The sequence below is a fragment of the Aythya marila genome (genome assembly GCF_965140915.1).
Source record: "Aythya marila genome assembly, chromosome: 9".
NCBI lineage: Eukaryota > Metazoa > Chordata > Aves > Anseriformes > Anatidae > Aythya > Aythya marila.
The window spans coordinates 22,678,749-22,695,873 of record NC_139050.1 but is presented as its reverse complement, the minus strand read 5'-3'; the positions used below and the strand labels follow the sequence as shown (position 1 = coordinate 22,695,873).

The 17,125-nt window shown below is 40.6% G+C and overlaps 1 protein-coding gene across 2 annotated transcripts in view; it reads left to right on the top strand.

Annotated features, from left to right (window-relative positions):
- The first annotated feature begins 104 nt into the window (after positions 1 to 104).
- The window catches only part of SERPINI1 (serpin family I member 1), a 46,901-nt gene continuing 29,880 nt past the window's right edge, over positions 105 to 17,125 (top strand). The window contains exon 1 of one of the 2 annotated variants that reach the window (XM_082766906.1): positions 105 to 125. The gene's annotated coding sequence lies outside the window, so the exon portion shown is untranslated. Of the gene's footprint in view, positions 191 to 17,125 lie in introns of both variants that reach the window. The other variant, XM_082766905.1, reaches the window with a different exon arrangement.

The following is a 17,125-nucleotide window of genomic DNA, read 5'->3' as shown; positions in this document are numbered from 1 at the left end:
GCGAGGAGGAGGAGGAGGCGGCGAATGGGAGCGAGGGGCGGGGCGGGGCGGGGCGGGGCGCTGGGCATAACCCGGTGCGGGAGGCGGCGGCAGCGGCAGTGCCCGCGGCAGGGCGCGGGCGGCGGGTGAGGGGCGGTGCTGCTGGGCGGGCTCGCGCCGGTACCCAGCGGGCGGGCAGGGCGGCGGGCTGGTGAGTGCCCCCTGAAGTGGGGTTGGGCTGAGGGGGCTCCTGTGGGGCTGAGGGCGGTGGGGGGGAGCCGCCCGGGAGCGGCCGCTGCGGGGTTAGCGTGGGGTGGGGGCGCTGAGGGGAGCCCCCGCTGCTGCCCTCATGGTGCCCCCTGAGGGGCTCTGCCCAGCTCGGGGGCGCTGAGGGGCTCGGAAGGTGTCAGAGTTAACAACGAGCTCTGGTCTGGGCAGTGCGGCTCCGTTTTGGGTTGGTATCCGCGTTTTTGGTGCGTTGCCGTGTAACTTTTTAACAATTCTGCGTGGCGCGAGCTGCTGTGAGCAGAGCTCCAGGTCCCGGCGCCAACCCGCGGGTGGGGAGGGGGAGCTCGGTGCCCACCGAGCCGGGCTCCGACCTCTTGTAACGCTGGGATGCGAAGGGGAGAGGCTTTGGCACCTGCCCGAGGGCACCGTGCTCACCCCACACGTGTTCCTGGTCGCTGTCAGCTCCCTGCGGGGGAGCCAGCACCGGGCTGGCGGTGCTCCGCTGTCCTGGCCGCCAGCCTGCCTTGTTTTGCTCGGGTCCGTGTGTGTCAGCTCCTGTGTCAGCCGCTTTGCGTGTCGTGCTGGTGAAGGATTGTTCCGAACTTCCACGGTTTGTGTGTGCTGTTCGTCGCCTGCTGTCTCCGGTTCCTGATTTCTCGTCTCACCGTTTCTGATGCAGTCAGTGCCTCAGCCCAGGAGGAGGTGATGCTGCCCTGCTTAGGGGAGGGAGACTTGCCAAAATGTCATAGCATGCGTCTGTCTGGGGTGCTTTCACTTCTCAGTGAAACTAGCATGCTTTAAAGCTACAAAGTTGCAGTCCTGCTAACACCTGAAATATCCTATCTAATGTATATTATTTATAGGATATACTATATCCTATCTGATGATACTTTATGATGCTCTTTTTCTTTTTCAGCACTGAGGTTTTAGACCGGTTTCATTCTTGGCTATTTTTATGTCTTTTGTGTTTTTCAGTACAGTTGTAACTCTAAGCTTGGTGAGGAGTGACCCTCAGTAAGGTGAGGGAGAAAGGAGGGATGATTGGCTTTGTACTTCAAGCTATGGATGCTCTACAGGACTGCACAGGGCAATTATGAGGCAGTACAGGGTGCAGGTTTGTGGTGAGGCTAAGTTTGCTGTTCGTTTTATACACAAGCTGCAGAGTTTGTACTGACCCTGCAAGACTGCCCATCCTAGGTGTTAATGCTCTCATGCTGATTTTGGGCTTCTAAATTTCTTTTAATTCTGTTACACTGTTAGCTACTTCCCATGAATGGTTTGGTCATGTGTATGTGAAGGTATTCCTGAAGTTGTCACTTGTCTTCTTACTTCTTTTTAAAACCGTACAGTACTCTGTGTCTGAACCCTCTGGCTACAGCAGTGCATCTCAATCAAGCTGCTTCCAAAACTGCCCCGGGATTAATGTACCTGTTATGTGACTTGGTTCCTACTGCAGTGTGAGGCTGTGGTGAGCTTCTGGTGCTTAATTTTAAGATCTGTCTCTTGTAACCTCTCTTCTTCTATAAGAAGGCATGCACACAGTCTGACAGGGTTCTAGGAGTGTGTCTGACCACCTACGCTGCTACACTTACTACACTGCTGTAATTGCTCAGATGACACCTGCATCTACAGGATAAATGTCATATGCTTATCTGAAGCTTAATAAGGTTAGGATTCCTCACATCAAGTTCTAGCTACTTCTAGGTCTTTAGATTATTTTTCATCTACTGTACCTAACTTTTTTTTCCTCAAACTCAAATTTATTTTGTTGCTCATCTTCTATGAAGACACATTTGATGTGGTTGAGTACCTCTTAAAATAATTTCTGGCAAACCATGTTCTGAGCAGGCAAGACTTATTGTGCCTTTGTAAAACAGAGGCTGAATGTGAATAGATGCAAGATGCATTTGTTCTATGCTCTGTATTTAGGTTGTTGTCATCTCCATCATTCTGTTATTAAAATAATCTTACAAATCAAAATGTAAACATATTTTTAAAAATGAATGCCTAGTTCCCTCTATTTGTATATATAGCTGTGTATCGTTGATACTGTGGGTATTAATGGTTACATGGCAGTGTAATGGACAGATGGTAGGGAAAGACATCTACGTAGTCAACTGTGATTAGCGATAACTATTTTTGCTCATGTGCACTTAAGAACAGAGTAGTTAATTTAAATTTGGAAACATCTTTAAAATTCTTGGGTTTAATTTGTGTCTTGAATACTGTTAGTCTTCTGAACTGGATGTCAGAAGGTTAGTGGAATTTTGGTAATCAGACTACACTAAATATAAATTTAGAGATAATCTATGCATTCTGTTAATAAATGGAGCTATGCTACATTGCCTTAGTAAGCTTTCATTTCTCATATTAATCTCATGTGTGCTGTTGCTTGTTATTTCTTCAACTAAGCCCAAATTGTGAGCTGTCTAGTGACTTGTCCCTAAAAAAACAACCCTTCCTGGTAGGGAGGTCACTGCCTGGCTTCCCTGGCAGGGCAGTAGTGGTGTTCTCTACTGCCTCTTCACGTCTTGAGTAATTCTGAACAGCATCTCGTTTGGTGGCCTGAAATGTTTGATAAGGAGTTGTTTTTATGGGGTGTGATTAAAATATCAACTCTAAGGTCACATTCTGCTTTGTTTAATATACTTCAAAGCTAATGATTATGAAAACTGCAGAGTGTGGCTAATGTGATAAAAGCTGCGCGAGTTATCCACATCCCTTTTGGTCTTTCAGAGTCATTGCAAAGCAGCTTGTAGCTATGAGATGTAAAAAGAGGAAAATTTTATGTTGATACAAGCTAATGAGTTAAATATGTGCCTTGCTTTTAGGTTAATAAGATTTGACCTTCTGTGTTGTAGAGGATTTTTGGTTTAGCTTAGTGTTTAAATATTATGATGATTTTTTAGGAACATTTTCTTAAATCTTGAGACTATTCTTCCTGGAAGAATTAATAGTAAGTAATATTCCTGCCAGGAGGAGAAAGTTGAGCAATGTGGCTGTGCTCAGATATAACCAAATCACTAGCCTCTTAATCAGAGGGCATCTTTCTGTTTATCTGGTTGTGCTTCAACCCTGCAGCTCTTCAGCATTACCATTGCATCTGCACTAATAATCACTTAATAATGTAAAGTGTATCTAATGTGCTGTGTATGTCTGAGAAATTTAAACTCACGATGACTTGATGGGTCTAATGGACAGCTGGCTCCTGGGAAGATCTCCTGTCAAAATTGTAACTGCGCTGTGTGTGTAGTGGGATTTCTGAACTAAGCAAACAGGAGTGCTGGTTAGCTCACAGTGATCCCTCTAAGCCTTGGAAGGACTTCAGTTCCTGTGCTCATCTGCTTTCATATACTCTATGTAATAGGCTTATTTTTTCTTGTGTGGGAAGGGAGAGCTATCAATTGCTTTCTAACTTCTTCTAACAACGTATTTAAGACTGTCTTACTTCAGGAATTCTCACTGAATTCTCTGAATTTTGCTCAGACACTGCAGCAAGTACTTTAATTGCCTTTGCAGTAAAATATGCCCAGACTCTTGCTCACCAGTTGCATTTTGCATCCAGGACTTCTAAAGCACAGATGCCAGTCCAGCCCTTGGCTCTCCTGCAGAAGTTTGGAGTAAGCTAAAGACTTACAGACTTTTAAATGCTATTTTTAACTGACCTTGGCATGCCAGGGTAGTGTTAGGAGCATGGGTACTCTCCTAAAGACAGCCTGTCTGAATTCCTCATGATCACTGAGCCACTGGAGACTGCGTCCTGCCTTGACAATAGAGCAAAATGCCATTTTTCAGCAACTGCAATTTCTGTCTGAGGTAGCGTTTACTGCCCCAGTTTTTCCTGTGTACATATCAGTTATATAAGTTATCGCTAGAAAGAAAATAGGTTTAAAGATTTAAGACATCTCCTTAATTGGCACACTAAAATTGCCCTTTTGGAATGCTTTTCTTTGTACATTTAAATTAAAGCAGTTCTTGGAGCATTTAATGATTGGGTACTTCACATAGCAATTTAAGTTCACTGAAGCAACTCATGTTTTCTTTCTCAGATATCTATTTCAAAAAAAAAAAAAAGGTATTTGCTCTAGTTTCTAAACAACTTAAAGATATTTAAACTTCTGACAACACAAACAGCTACTGTAATGCCGAGTCTTCGACTTGAGATCCTCTTGATGTAAAGGAAAGATGCCTGGGTCTCTACCCACAGAGTTGAGTACGTGTAAGCCTGCAGGTGAATTGTATCCTTTTCATCTGCAAAAAGAAATATGAGAAGTGGGAGGAAGATAAGAAAGCAGAGTTATTTTTACTGTAAATATATCAGTTTATTGACTTGTTAGTTTCAGATTTATTCAGAAAGCAGGAGGAGGAAATAGTAATGTCTGCCAAAACCAAAGTCATTAGTGGGAGTCAAAAGATGTCTAATGATTCTTACAAGTATTAAAAAGGAATAAACCAGTATCTTATTAGACTGGATATGGACTTTTAAAACACTGTAGTAATTCTGTTTTGCCTCTAAAAGCATGTGCACTTACATATGGTGACTATAAGCCTCTACTGAAGTATTCCTAATAACTTTGCTGTAATAAAAACAGCTGCTGCCTGTAAAGTTTAAAAAAAAAAAAAAACTGATTTTGTGCTTCTAAAATAAAGATTCAGATAATATTTGTCAAAGCTGACATTTGAGTCAAAGATCACAGAATAGCCTTTTAGTTTAATGCTTAATATGCCTCTCATTCCATGGTTTGATGTGAAAAATGAGATCTTGTTTCAGCAAGTTGTCCCGTGGCTCCCTGGCAGTGCAGAATTCATTCTGTTCCCCCATTTCTCTCTATCCAGAGAACTTATTACTGGAGGTATCCCAGTTGAGTTAAGAATAACAGGACGGTTGTGCATGAGAATCTGTGAAGGCAGTTCTAAAAGAACAACCAACCCATCTTGCAATTACGATATAAACAGGAGATGCAGAGCTTTGCTCAGCGCTGCTTTGGTCTTTCACTGCTGTGATCTTGCTTGCATCCTGCAGTAATGTTAACTGGTTTTCTTTCAGAGTAAACAGGAGGAATTTGTTTGCTACCAGTCCAAACAGCAAATAATAGTCTTTGAAATATAACTCCCGATGAACTTTGTCTGGAAAAAGTGTTTTAAAATGTGTTTTAGTCAGAAACAGGAGAGTGACAGATGAATAACTTCTCTACATACTCCCCCTGCCCCTCAACTGACAGGTGTGTAAAGAGCATCCCTAAATACCTATTGGAAATTCAGTGAGGCATGAGGTAACACTCCTAACAGAAGAATGATGTCTGAAGGAATAAGCAGTCCAAAACAAAGCTCGTGGTGCTTTGCAGCTGTGGCTGTGCTTGTTCTTCCTCCTGGGGACAGGCTCTGAAGTCAGGTGCCATTCATGTCTGCATGCAGCTCCTCATTTCTGTCACCGGTGTGGCCACTGCATGCTGTAACTGTGCTTGTGCTCAGTCTCCTGTAGGAGAGCCTTTGATTAGTCCTCCACAACGTCTCCGAGGCACAGAAAATGTCGTGGTAGCACAAATAACATGTGGATTCGGAAACGTTTGGAGTCTCCACTTGCACAGAAGCTACTCAGCATCATCTGTAGCTGGCAATTTCCATCTGCTCTCCCTGTAGTGCATGTGTTGAAATACTAAAGGAAGCAGAATACTAGCTTTATGAGGAGATACTGAGAAGAAAAACAAGTATCAGAAAAACAAGCAAGCAGAGATGTATTATGGAGGATACAGAGCAGCAGGGCAGACACAGAGGTTATCCAGGAGATTGAGTCAAACAAATTGACTCTAAGTAGATTATTTTGAGGGGATGAAATGCATGAATCAAAATGCCATTGGTAACTTTTCACGTGTGAAGGGAGGAAAATGTACATACAATATTATGACATCATTTACAGGTTTGATAGGGACTAATACCACATCTTCATATATGAAGTGACAGCAAAATACCAACTAGCTTTGAGAGGACAAGCTCACAACAAAAATAAATTCTTGATGTGATAAGAACATATTTCCCAACAAGAACTCTATCATATTTTCCTATTCAAAAGGAAAAGCAATCAATATAAGTTCAAATCTGCACACAAGAATGTTGCAAGGAGCTAAGTCTATCTAAGATGTTATCATCTTTACCTGCAGTGAAAGCCCTGAAGAGGAAGATGTATGTGTTGTTTGTGTTCCCACTGTATGTCATGTCAGTGTTGGTAGAAATGAATTGAATTGATATTTACCATCCCTTCCTAAATGAGTTTCTTATTAATTGAAATAATCTTGTAACTATCCTATCCATGAGTTATTATTTAATTACTTATTACAATTGATAGCCTAGTTCTAAAGAAGAAGAAACTCCTTTGTCTGCTACTAAGATCTGAAAACAAGTAACTTAATCTATACTTAACCTGTATTTCTCCAGCATAAAATGAAACCAGGCTTTTCTCAAAGTAAAATCCAATAATGATTGTCAGGCATCTGGGTATTAGCTTTAAAAAGGTATAGGTCAATTAGGATGGGTTTAATACTTTTAACAACCTTCATGTGTTATACATAAGCTGGGTAAGCAACTAGGTGGCCATGACTCATCAGGCATGGTTGTCTTTGCCTTCCTAGATCATCTTGCAATAGATCTTGAGATACTAGATCATTCATGTTACTTTATGACAAATGATACCATTTGTTCTTAGACTTTCCATTTTTAATTTGTGAGTCTTTCAGCAGTTGAATAATGCTGTCTGCAAGTTAAGAGTTGTAAGACCTAGGTATTGTTTGAATTGCAGGTGCTTTGCACTGTCCTGATCTGTTACATAAGCCTATTCATGATACTGGATAATGTTATGTGTGTTCAAGGAGGTCATTAGAATACAGCATTCATTTAGAAAATGTTAAAGGTGATGATGCATCATTCACTTGTAGGAAAAACTCATTGTTGAGTGGAATCTTGTTCAATGGTGCGAAAATACTTGATACCCTTCTGAAACAAATTGTTTCATCCTTGAAGTTCTGCAAGGCTGTGTGTACAGCAGACACCATTAACATGAAATTCCCATCTTTCATGCTTAAATGGAGTAAATCTGGAGTCTGTTTGTTCAACTAAACAGCACTTTGGAACTACTTTACAGAGCTTAGTTGAAGCAACGTGCTCTATCCAGTTCACTTCAGTTGTGAATTATGGGGAGTACTGGAGACTTTTTGTTCAACTGCCACTCGTTTTATTTCCTTACATTTTACCTGGTTGACTACATTAATGAAAAATGTTTCTGACTGTCTTCTAGCTTATACAAAACAGAGTTAATTAAGACATGTTATACTTTCTCCCCAGAGTCAAAGTATAATGTTCAGCTGGCTGACTTGCATGAATAATCCATCACTGTGAATCATTAATTTAGAAGACAAGCTATGGTAATTGACGTCCTTATGCAAGCCATGGAAATGCTTAGGGAAATCGCTTATTTTTCTTGTTGGTATTTTTTTTTTTAATTTGGTTTAGAATGTTTCCTGGCCTGAGTAGTACTGGGCTGTAGCCTCTAAAGCAGAATCTAACCTTGGGCTAAGCTTGTGTATGAATATTGGATGAGCCACTGTTCTTGGAGGTTTCTAACAAAAGGGCCCGACATGGTGATGATACCAGGCAGCAGTAGCCTTATGTGATAAAAATACTTCTCAGAAATCATGTTAGATCTGGTCATGCGAACAGGGATTACAAGAGCTAATATATACTGTGCTAGCTGGTATTTAGACCTTCCTATATCCTGGCATGGTGGAAGTGATTACCTGATGAGGTGACAACATGCTTCTGTGTGGAGGTAAGCACATCAAAGACTGACATGTATATTTGGTTGGAAGACTTGAACCTGAGGATAATTAGCACACAAGTCAAAATTCTCGTAAGAGTTAAATTATGCTATAACCATTTTTGTGTGTCAAGAAAAGCTACAAATTGTTGGCTTCAAAGGAATCCCTTCCATTCCCTAATGGAAATGTTAGGGTTTTACTAGCCTACAGCTGTACGTACCAATTTGTGATTGGTTTCTGCCTTCAAAACAAGGAAGACGTGGCTAGGTCAGTATCCCAGTGGGAGCCAGCAGCTTGATGGTATTTCAGTAATGGTTCAGAAGCACAATATCAATAACCTCTAACAAAGGTATTGGGCTATCTTGGTGAAAGCACCAAGCCGTAGAAGTTCTTGTATTACTGATCAAGGAGACTTCAGTGTTTGTCTTTTATTGGCTGGTCTCTTACATAAAATGTCAATTTTAGATCTATGTGACTCCTGTATCAGCAAATCCTATTTTTCATTACATAAACAGAATGCTATGAACTCATAGGAGGCTTGTATGCATGCATACTTCCCAAATAGACCCTTTATTTTTCAGGGAGGTGGGCACAATAACATTTGTTTCTTTTCTAGAGCCTGTTTCTGTACTGTTTGGTAACAGCTATCTGATCCCTAAATGTGATGTTAGATTAGGTCTGAATATAGTCTATAATTCAGTACCATAACTGACCCATACTATTGTTGGCTTTTCCACCTATTTTGCTTTTAATCTTAATTCTAGGATTCTAACTTCAAATTCTAAGATTCTAACTTCAATTCCTTTTCTTATTCCCTCCTGCCTACATTTTAACTCTAACACCGTGTATTCTCCCTTCACTGCTTTTTTTTTTTTAACTTAATGCTTGTTTTCCAGAATGCTGTATTTTTATTGTAGCTTGTCTGCTAAGGTTGAAACTTTCAAAATCCAGAAGTGACTTGTTAGCTAAAGCCTTCTGCTTTTTTTAGTGGTTCATAGGCATGCTAGAAAATTCCATGTTGAATCTTTTTCTAAGCTCAATTATGCAAGTCTGAACAGTAACAATTCTGGTTGTTCTTCAGTTAGCTACTCAAAATATAAAGGGTGGATGGGGAAGTAGGAGGGGGAGAAAAGGACCTGGTGTGTGGGAGTGGCTTGGGTGAAATAATTTTAGGGCACCCTTCTGAGAGATTGTTACTGTTCTCTCAATAATTTGACTTTCCTTTTAAAAAAAAAAAAAGTTCTTGTAATTAAGTGACTGGTAGTTCTGCTTTAATTTCCTTCAGAACAGTTTCCTTACCCCTGTTGTAAGGGAATGGTTGAAAATAAAAATCATGGTAAGTAGCAAAATTTCTTCACATACATCCTTGTATTCTTGCTGTGTGGGTTTTGGGGTCCAGATGAATAGTCTAAGGACTTGAACTAGGAAATTTTGGAGAACTCTGAATACGAATTGAATTATGTAATTATATTAATGAATTACAAATAGATTCTTGCTATGATACTTCACAAGTCACCCTCCAGCTAATAGGAGTCCAATCTATTCAGACCTTCTAAAACTTTCCCTGGATATTATAGGGGAAAACATTGTTGTCTTAGCTGCTTGTCTATGTGCAGATAGTTAATTGTTAGTAATTGTATTCTAAATGTAGCTAACCAATAAGTTCACTATGTTATATTTAATAGAATAAATAAAAAATTCTGGTATTCCAGAGTTCAGCTGTAACTGCAGACTGTTCCCACTCATGTGTGGCAGATTTGTCTGGACACTAGTTCTGCATAGATCAGCTGATAGGATCTTGAAATATGCAAAGTACTTTTTCTGTCTGGGCAAAACCACCTTTCAGTTGGCACAGTTCTGCCTGTGGGCTCAGTTCATCACTGATAACATCTCTTGGATATTGACAGTTGAATTGAGTCCATATTTATTAAATCTGTTGAAGAATGTACCAGATTTTTTAGCTAAAATTAATTGCTGTTGCTCACTTAAAGTCCAGTGAAGCTCTGGTAGCTGGTCAGAATCTGTCCTTTATGTTACTGGAAACAGGTGTGTCAAAGGCTGATTTTCTCAGAATTGCTTATCTGCTGATTAGGAATAGTCCTTCTTCCTGGAATATTTCTCTCATTTAGGCAATAAGAGGCTTGCTCTCTCATGTGCTTGGCTGCTCCTGCTGCACTCTGGTGTGCTGCTCTCTGATCTCCAGCCCTGAGTATTGACATTGTATGTAGGAACAAAAAGAGGCCATGTTCACAATAAGCTGGCATTTGAGCTAAATTCAACCATTTTGCCACTTTGGTTCAATTTCATAATGTGTGAAGCAGCATATTGTTAATTGCTCGGTTATTAAGAAGTGGTAACTGCATCTTCTGTAAAGCAAGATGAGCTCTGTCAATGTTTCTTCTGGACATACAGTGAGTGACTTGGTGCTGGGACAATAAATGCACAATTGGGCTCTGTCATTAACTTCTTCCCCTATGGATTGAGAAACCCAACACATTCAAATTGAGTAGCTTAATATTTTGTAATAGTTCAAAGAATTATTTTTTTCATGCCTTTTAAATAGCAGTGAAGATGTGTAGTGAACAAAACTTGGTTCCTAATAGGTTTTATAAGCCAGCCATATAACTTGCAACATGGACATAGTCCATGTTTTCATATGAGGCTCCGACCTGAGGTTGGAACCTTTCATGCCTGCCTTGCCAAAGAGTTGCATAAGCATTGAACCAAGAGTTTGCAATAGACCCTTCTTGGATTTCGCTTTCCATGGAATCATTTAGGCTGTAAAAGGCCCTTAAGTCAATGCGTATGAGGAGATGTATGTCAGCATGGGGATGGTGGAAATGTATGTTTGTATATGAAGAACTTCAAAACTCACTCATCCAGTTCATCTGTCTTTCCAGTCAACCGTTCCTTGACTCCTGACGTGCTTGCCTCACCTTCTTAAATGACTCTATGGGATGTTAGGTAGATCTAGAGCCTCCCCCAGATGGTCTGTTCCAGAGCTTCATTGTCTTTGTTGTAAACTATTCACTCTAACCTGGCATTTGGTTGCTGCAATTTGGGATTGTTCTTATCCCATTTACTGTGTGCATGGAGTCAGAATAGTGTTTTGAGTGCTCTTTTCCACCTTCTTCCCTTTTTGATATCAAACAAGAAGATGAAATAAAACAACCCCAAACTGGCAGACTTCGAGCTTTTAAATCCACATTACTTTGATATTTGGCTACCTCAACTGGCATCATTGTTAGTCCAATTACGGAAATAAGCACCTGCCTTATAGAATTCATAACTGGGCTGGAGTCACAGCCAAGCTCAGGAGTAAATTACTTAGGCATAAAAAATTCTCCTGGTTTTTGAAAAGTACTATTTCAGAATACAAGGTAATATTTCACACTAACCATCTAGCGCTCTTATTCATTAGCAACACCAGAAGACGTACACTGAGACACCCATGGTTTGATCAGGACAGCGTTAAAAGAAGTTAATAGTAAGCTTGCTTCGCCCAGGAGTGCAGAGCAATTGTTAGAGGGGTTGGTGAGCTGACAAATAGTAGGTTAATGTGGGTCCTGTCCTGTTCCCTTCCTGAAACAGTTCAGCAAAAAGGCAGTGATGAGACTTCAGCAAAACTGTGCAACCTGAGGACTTTGAGGTAGTTAATGGTCTAACTTTGTAATGTCATGGCCTGAATCATAGAACCATTTAGGCTGGAAAAGACACAAGATCAAGTAAAAGCTTTATATAAGCATGTTAAATGAAAAGAACCATAAAGATGTTTAATAAGGCCACACTAAAGATATTTTTTTCTAATGCAGCCTCAGAGTGGGAGTTCAGATGGTGTTTGAGGTTAGGGATCAACTGTGAACATTCAGGCTTGCAATTAGAGCTCTGATAAACCTGTTTTCAAGTCTTGCTGTACTTAGTTTTCTTAATCCATTATTTTACTAGGCCTTTCTTTGCCCCTCCTATTACATGGCAACAATTCCTGAAACCCAGTGAATCACGGGAGACAAATGTAAGGCTATTAATTTCTGGATAGAGACATAAGTCTTACCTAGCCAAGTGTGTGTTTGTCTGACATCATTAACATTGTATTTGGTAGCTACAGTAAACACGGAAATACTGCAACTCCGTGTGTAACAAAGATTGGCTTGTTTAAAGGCTAGCTTTTTTAATTTAGTGTTAGAGGAAAACATGGGGTGAGTTTTTATTCCGTTACTAATATGGTAGGTCACTGCAGACCAGGAGCTGGAAAAGGTGTCCTGTTCAAGGTTTGATGTTTGCACTTGGCTTCTCTATATTTTTATGGAAACAAGCACCAAGCTGATGTCTCAGCTGATTACCATTTGCTTTTTAAGCCATGCAGAAGTGCCTGCCATTGAATGTCAAACAGGATTGGACTCTTGATGCTTCCACCTGTATGCAGGCAGCTTACTGCTTAAAGCAAGTCTTTGAGTGTGGTTCTTCATTTGGAGCTTTTATAGTCCTGTTTCACAGAATCACACAGAATCACAGAATTTTCTAGGTTGGAAGAGACCTCAAGGTCATCGAGTCCAACCTCCAACCTAACGCTAACAGCCCTCCACTAAACCATATCCCTAAGCTCTACATCTAAACGTCTTTTGAAGACTTCCAGGGATGGTGACTCCACCACTTCCCTGGGCAGCCTGTTTCCTTACTGAACAAAGGAGAAATAAGCTTGAAATTAACATCAGGTGGATAACTTCATATTGTAAGTAATGCTTCTGCTTTTAATTCCACTACCATGCCTGATTTTTCTCCCTCCAATAGCCGTAATTTAAAACATGTAGTGCATCAAGGTGATGAGCTTCATATGATGGAGATGGCTGGAGTGTAGAACCTACAAGGTGTGCAGTTGATGTGTTTCTTCAAGGGTTAACAGCTTCTTTGTATGATCAGAGGTGAACTTTTGCCCATTTACACTTTGGGGTGTACTTGGAACCACCAGAATAACTGTTCTGCAGTGAGTAACTAAAAAGTCTGTGTGCTCTGGGCAGTGCTTTGCAACAGCTGCACTAACTGCAGGAGGTCTGTATGAGGCAATGTGTTCTTGCTGATTGTTGGCTAATGAGTCTGCTGCTGAGATGTATTGATTTGAAAATTAAAATATCTCTTGTGTGCTAATGGACCTGGGTGGCACAGAGTGGGGTCAAAATCCCTTGCTCTGAGGTACAGCTGTCCACCTCACCTATTTAATGTCTTCATTTAGTCTTGACCAAATAACCTGTGGTGCGCTTGAAAATTGGAATTGTATATACAGTCACAAGAATTTGGGTTAGCCTGTTTATTTTTCAAAGCCAAGCTAATTAAGATGATTAACCTAATTTTTCGGAAGGGTGTGTGTCTTACCCACCAATGTAAAATACCAGACGCGCATGAATCATAGTCTCTAATACAAAATACGGGGCTAGCATTATATTGTATCAAAGGGCAGAATTAATATTAACTTGCCATAGGAAAGCTTAGAGGAAACACCTACGACTTACTGGAAAACAAGTAGTCATATTTTTGGTGAGGGGGACTGAGGTTCAACCCTGACTCTTCACTGAATGTAGGTGTTGGAAATGTGTCGGTTGCTTTTTGTAATGGATTGGAGCTCTCCAGTTATAAACTTTTATGATCTTAAATACATAGATCTGGGTGAAACCTGCCCCATGTATGTTCATATTGCCCCCAGGGAGACTGTATAGGTGTGAGCCAGTGAACAACACAAGTGTTCCACGTTTGCTTTTGGTCATATGAGTTACTTCAGCATTTACTTTCAGATCTAACATGATACAGGCTTCTGTGTGGGAGAGTAAGCAAGATTAAAACAAATTCAGCTCCCTGCATGTGGTCTTTTAAGTGGCTTATCATGGAGAGGATACTTGGAGCAGCATCAGTTCTCATAAACACAAGCCAATGAGGCTTGCACAGTGATCTTCAAGGCCAAATTCCACCTTCCAGACACAGCTTGAATACTGGACTCTAAACTGAGCTGTTTTGCCCATGGTGAGCCAGAAGGGATTTATTGACAGCTGTAGGTCTCAAAGGCCAGGATAAACAAAACTGTTAGAACAAAAACAATGAGTAGTTTCTTTGTATCTTTAAGTAAAATGAGACTTATTTTTTCCTATAACTGAAGAATTTGTATTTCTTTGGTGCACATCATCTATTGGGGACAAGATGCCTACACAGGTATTTTTCCTCTATAGAAAAGTTCCACAGAAAGCAGGGATTTTTTCCTCCATGGCTTTCATTCCACTTCCCACTTTGCCGTTTATCCTTTGGAAGTGCTGCTGTTCCAAATACCCTCTGAACAATTCCAATAACACATTGCTGAATTTGTTTCTTGACTTCATACCTTGTCTGTTCACCCAGTTTGAATAGTATGAGGTTACTGTTTCATTTTTCTAAGGTGGCAACTTCGTGGATGCAGAGAAGTGAGAGGGAGGAAGCAACTGAATGATGTGGAAGAAAATGTGAGGACTTTTAGTCATAGTTCAGCTTACGTGAAATAGCGGACAGTTCTTTCCTCTTGCCCAGGTACTGGAAGTTGAACAGTTGTCTGTATTGGTTTCTATAACCATGATCCAGAGAGCTTCAAAGCTCCAGATGCTTTCCTTCTTTCCATGTTTGCAGATCAATACCTTGATGTATTTATCCCTCAAATAGGAGATAAACTTGGAGGTTTGAAGCTGAAGAAATCACAGAGATAAAACAGGAAAGTGAAACTTTTGAAAATACCTGGAAACAACTAGCACAGCAATGATGCTGAAGCTTGAGAGATACAAAATGGTATTGGCCTTAGGGAAAGTTGTGTTTTTTTTATTTTATTTTATTTTTCTGCAGGTCTTCTATGTTTCTCTTTCCTTTGGGAAGTTCAGTGATCAGCACCCTTCACATCAAAAAGCCTAGTTTGGAGTTTCCTGTTGTACAAAGTCTGGGGTGGAACATCTTGCTGCCTGAAGTTTGCATCGAGATGATTCTGGTTTTAGAAGTCTTTATTTTGTAACAGATGTTCTGATGTTAAATACTCCAAGTGGGGAATCTTGAATAGCATTAGTGTTAAATGTTGTTCATTGATTCAATTCTGCTGGTTCAGAAGTAAACACTAATACATTTTTTTCTTGTCTTTGTCTCAGTTCTGGTGTGAGACAAGCTTTACAACTGTGTTCACTTTGGTTTTGTATCAATAGTGGCTCTGTGGTCAGGCCTGGCATACTTGCCAAAACAGCTCTTTCAGCTGGTTTCCAAGCAGTCCTTTGGAGGTCCTGTGCAGCCTCTACCAGCAGGCTGCTGCTGGCCTGGCCTTGGTGGCATGCTCCTGAGCTGTTGTGGGCTGGCATTTAATGCCCTGCTGCTGCTGGCTGTCAGGGCCAGGGCTGTCCTGATGGCCTGTCTGGTGTGTGCAGCTGCTTCCAGGAGGAATTGCAGCTGGCTGAAAGCTCACCCATGGCTGTGGCTGCTGTTGTCTTGTCTTGTGCCTGGGAATGGACCATGAGGTGAAGCGATACCTGTGCACTGGAAATTATCGTTACAAAGATGATTTGCCGCTTAATTAATTGGGTGTTAGCATCTACTTTAAGGCTAGGGTTAGCTGTTATATTTTTCTAAAGCAATCTGTGTGTCTTATTTGTGTGCCATGAGAAATTTAATTCTGATCTAAGTGGTGTAACAAGTGAATAATAACTCTCTTTGCAATAGTGACATTACCTAAATGTAAATGGAGCTCAATGTTGATTGCAAGTCTGAAGCCAATATTGTTTTGTAGATGAGAAAGCTGTTTTGTGTGTCTGACTTGCATTCAGTTCATGAAGTGATAGACTACTCCTTCTGAAATCCTGATACATTTTAATTAACTTTCTTCATTTTCTTGATTTAGTTGTATCCATAACCTGATCTTTTTTGTCTGAATTCCAGTTGAAGGAAGCCGAATCAAGCAGAAGTTAATGCTTCAATACATTGAACTTCTGAAATGGTCTCACAATGAGTATATGCCTTGTCTATTTAGCTATTTTGAGGTGATTTAAAGGCAATAGCTCTTTATTAAAATGCATTTAAGAAATTCATGAACTTTTCCTCGGTTGGTAAGCTTCTGAAATGGATTCAGAAAGTTTCCTACAAAGAGAAACAATTTTAAGGTACTTTTGGTGCGATACTCACCGTTCCAATGACTTTATGGATATTGAAGGGCCCCTGCTCTGTTTATCCTTAATTAGCTGTGTCCTTCTGTCCTCCAACTCCTGAAGGTCTGATACTGGCTCTGAGAGCTTGTGTAATGCCAGATGCAGTATGCAGTTTAATGCAGTATCTCAACTCCCGTTCTGCATACAATGTTCCAAGTGCCATGCACTTTCTTGCAACTCCATATGTGTTTTCAAACTTGCAGCCTGTAGATGCTTTCACAAAATGTATTATTAATATTTTTTGGTTCTGCTGAAACTGTAATATCATAATGCATTACAGCAGTGTCTGTGACATAAGTGACAGCTTTCATCACTTATAAAACCATGCTCCAGTACATGCAGTAACATTGCCTTTAGACTTGAACTGCAGTGATTGCATCTGGCAGTTGCATATGGTGAAACTTAGCTACTGCCCTTTTAATTAAATTATAGTTGGGAGCTTGCTTCTGGGAGCTTGCTGATCAACTGAATTTCACAGTAAAATAACAGAAATGTGACTTATTGTAAGTAAGGGAATTTGCAGTACATGCAAGAGCAGGCAAGAAGCTGTTTTTGTATCTAAAATAACTCAGTGTGCCATCTCTACTGCCGACAGAAAATGACTACTACAGAATCAGACCGTACCCTTCCTCTTCCTTCCTTTCCTAAACCACCCAGTGGAAATCTGAGGGAGGAAAAACGTTACTGTTTCATTTGGGATCCTTCCTAGATGGTTGCGTTATGAGTGGAGTAGTACATTGGTCTTGTCAAAAAAAAAAAACACTCCAGTAGAGCTTGTCAAAATCAGTTCCTGGGTTTAAGACCCAGCTTCCCCTCCCAGGTCAGGCACTGATCACAGCAAAATGAGTCTTAAGGGGAGGCTCCAGCTGCTGGCTTCTCAGGATCCAAGGTAAAGTAGCTTGGCACTTACACAGACCTTTCTGT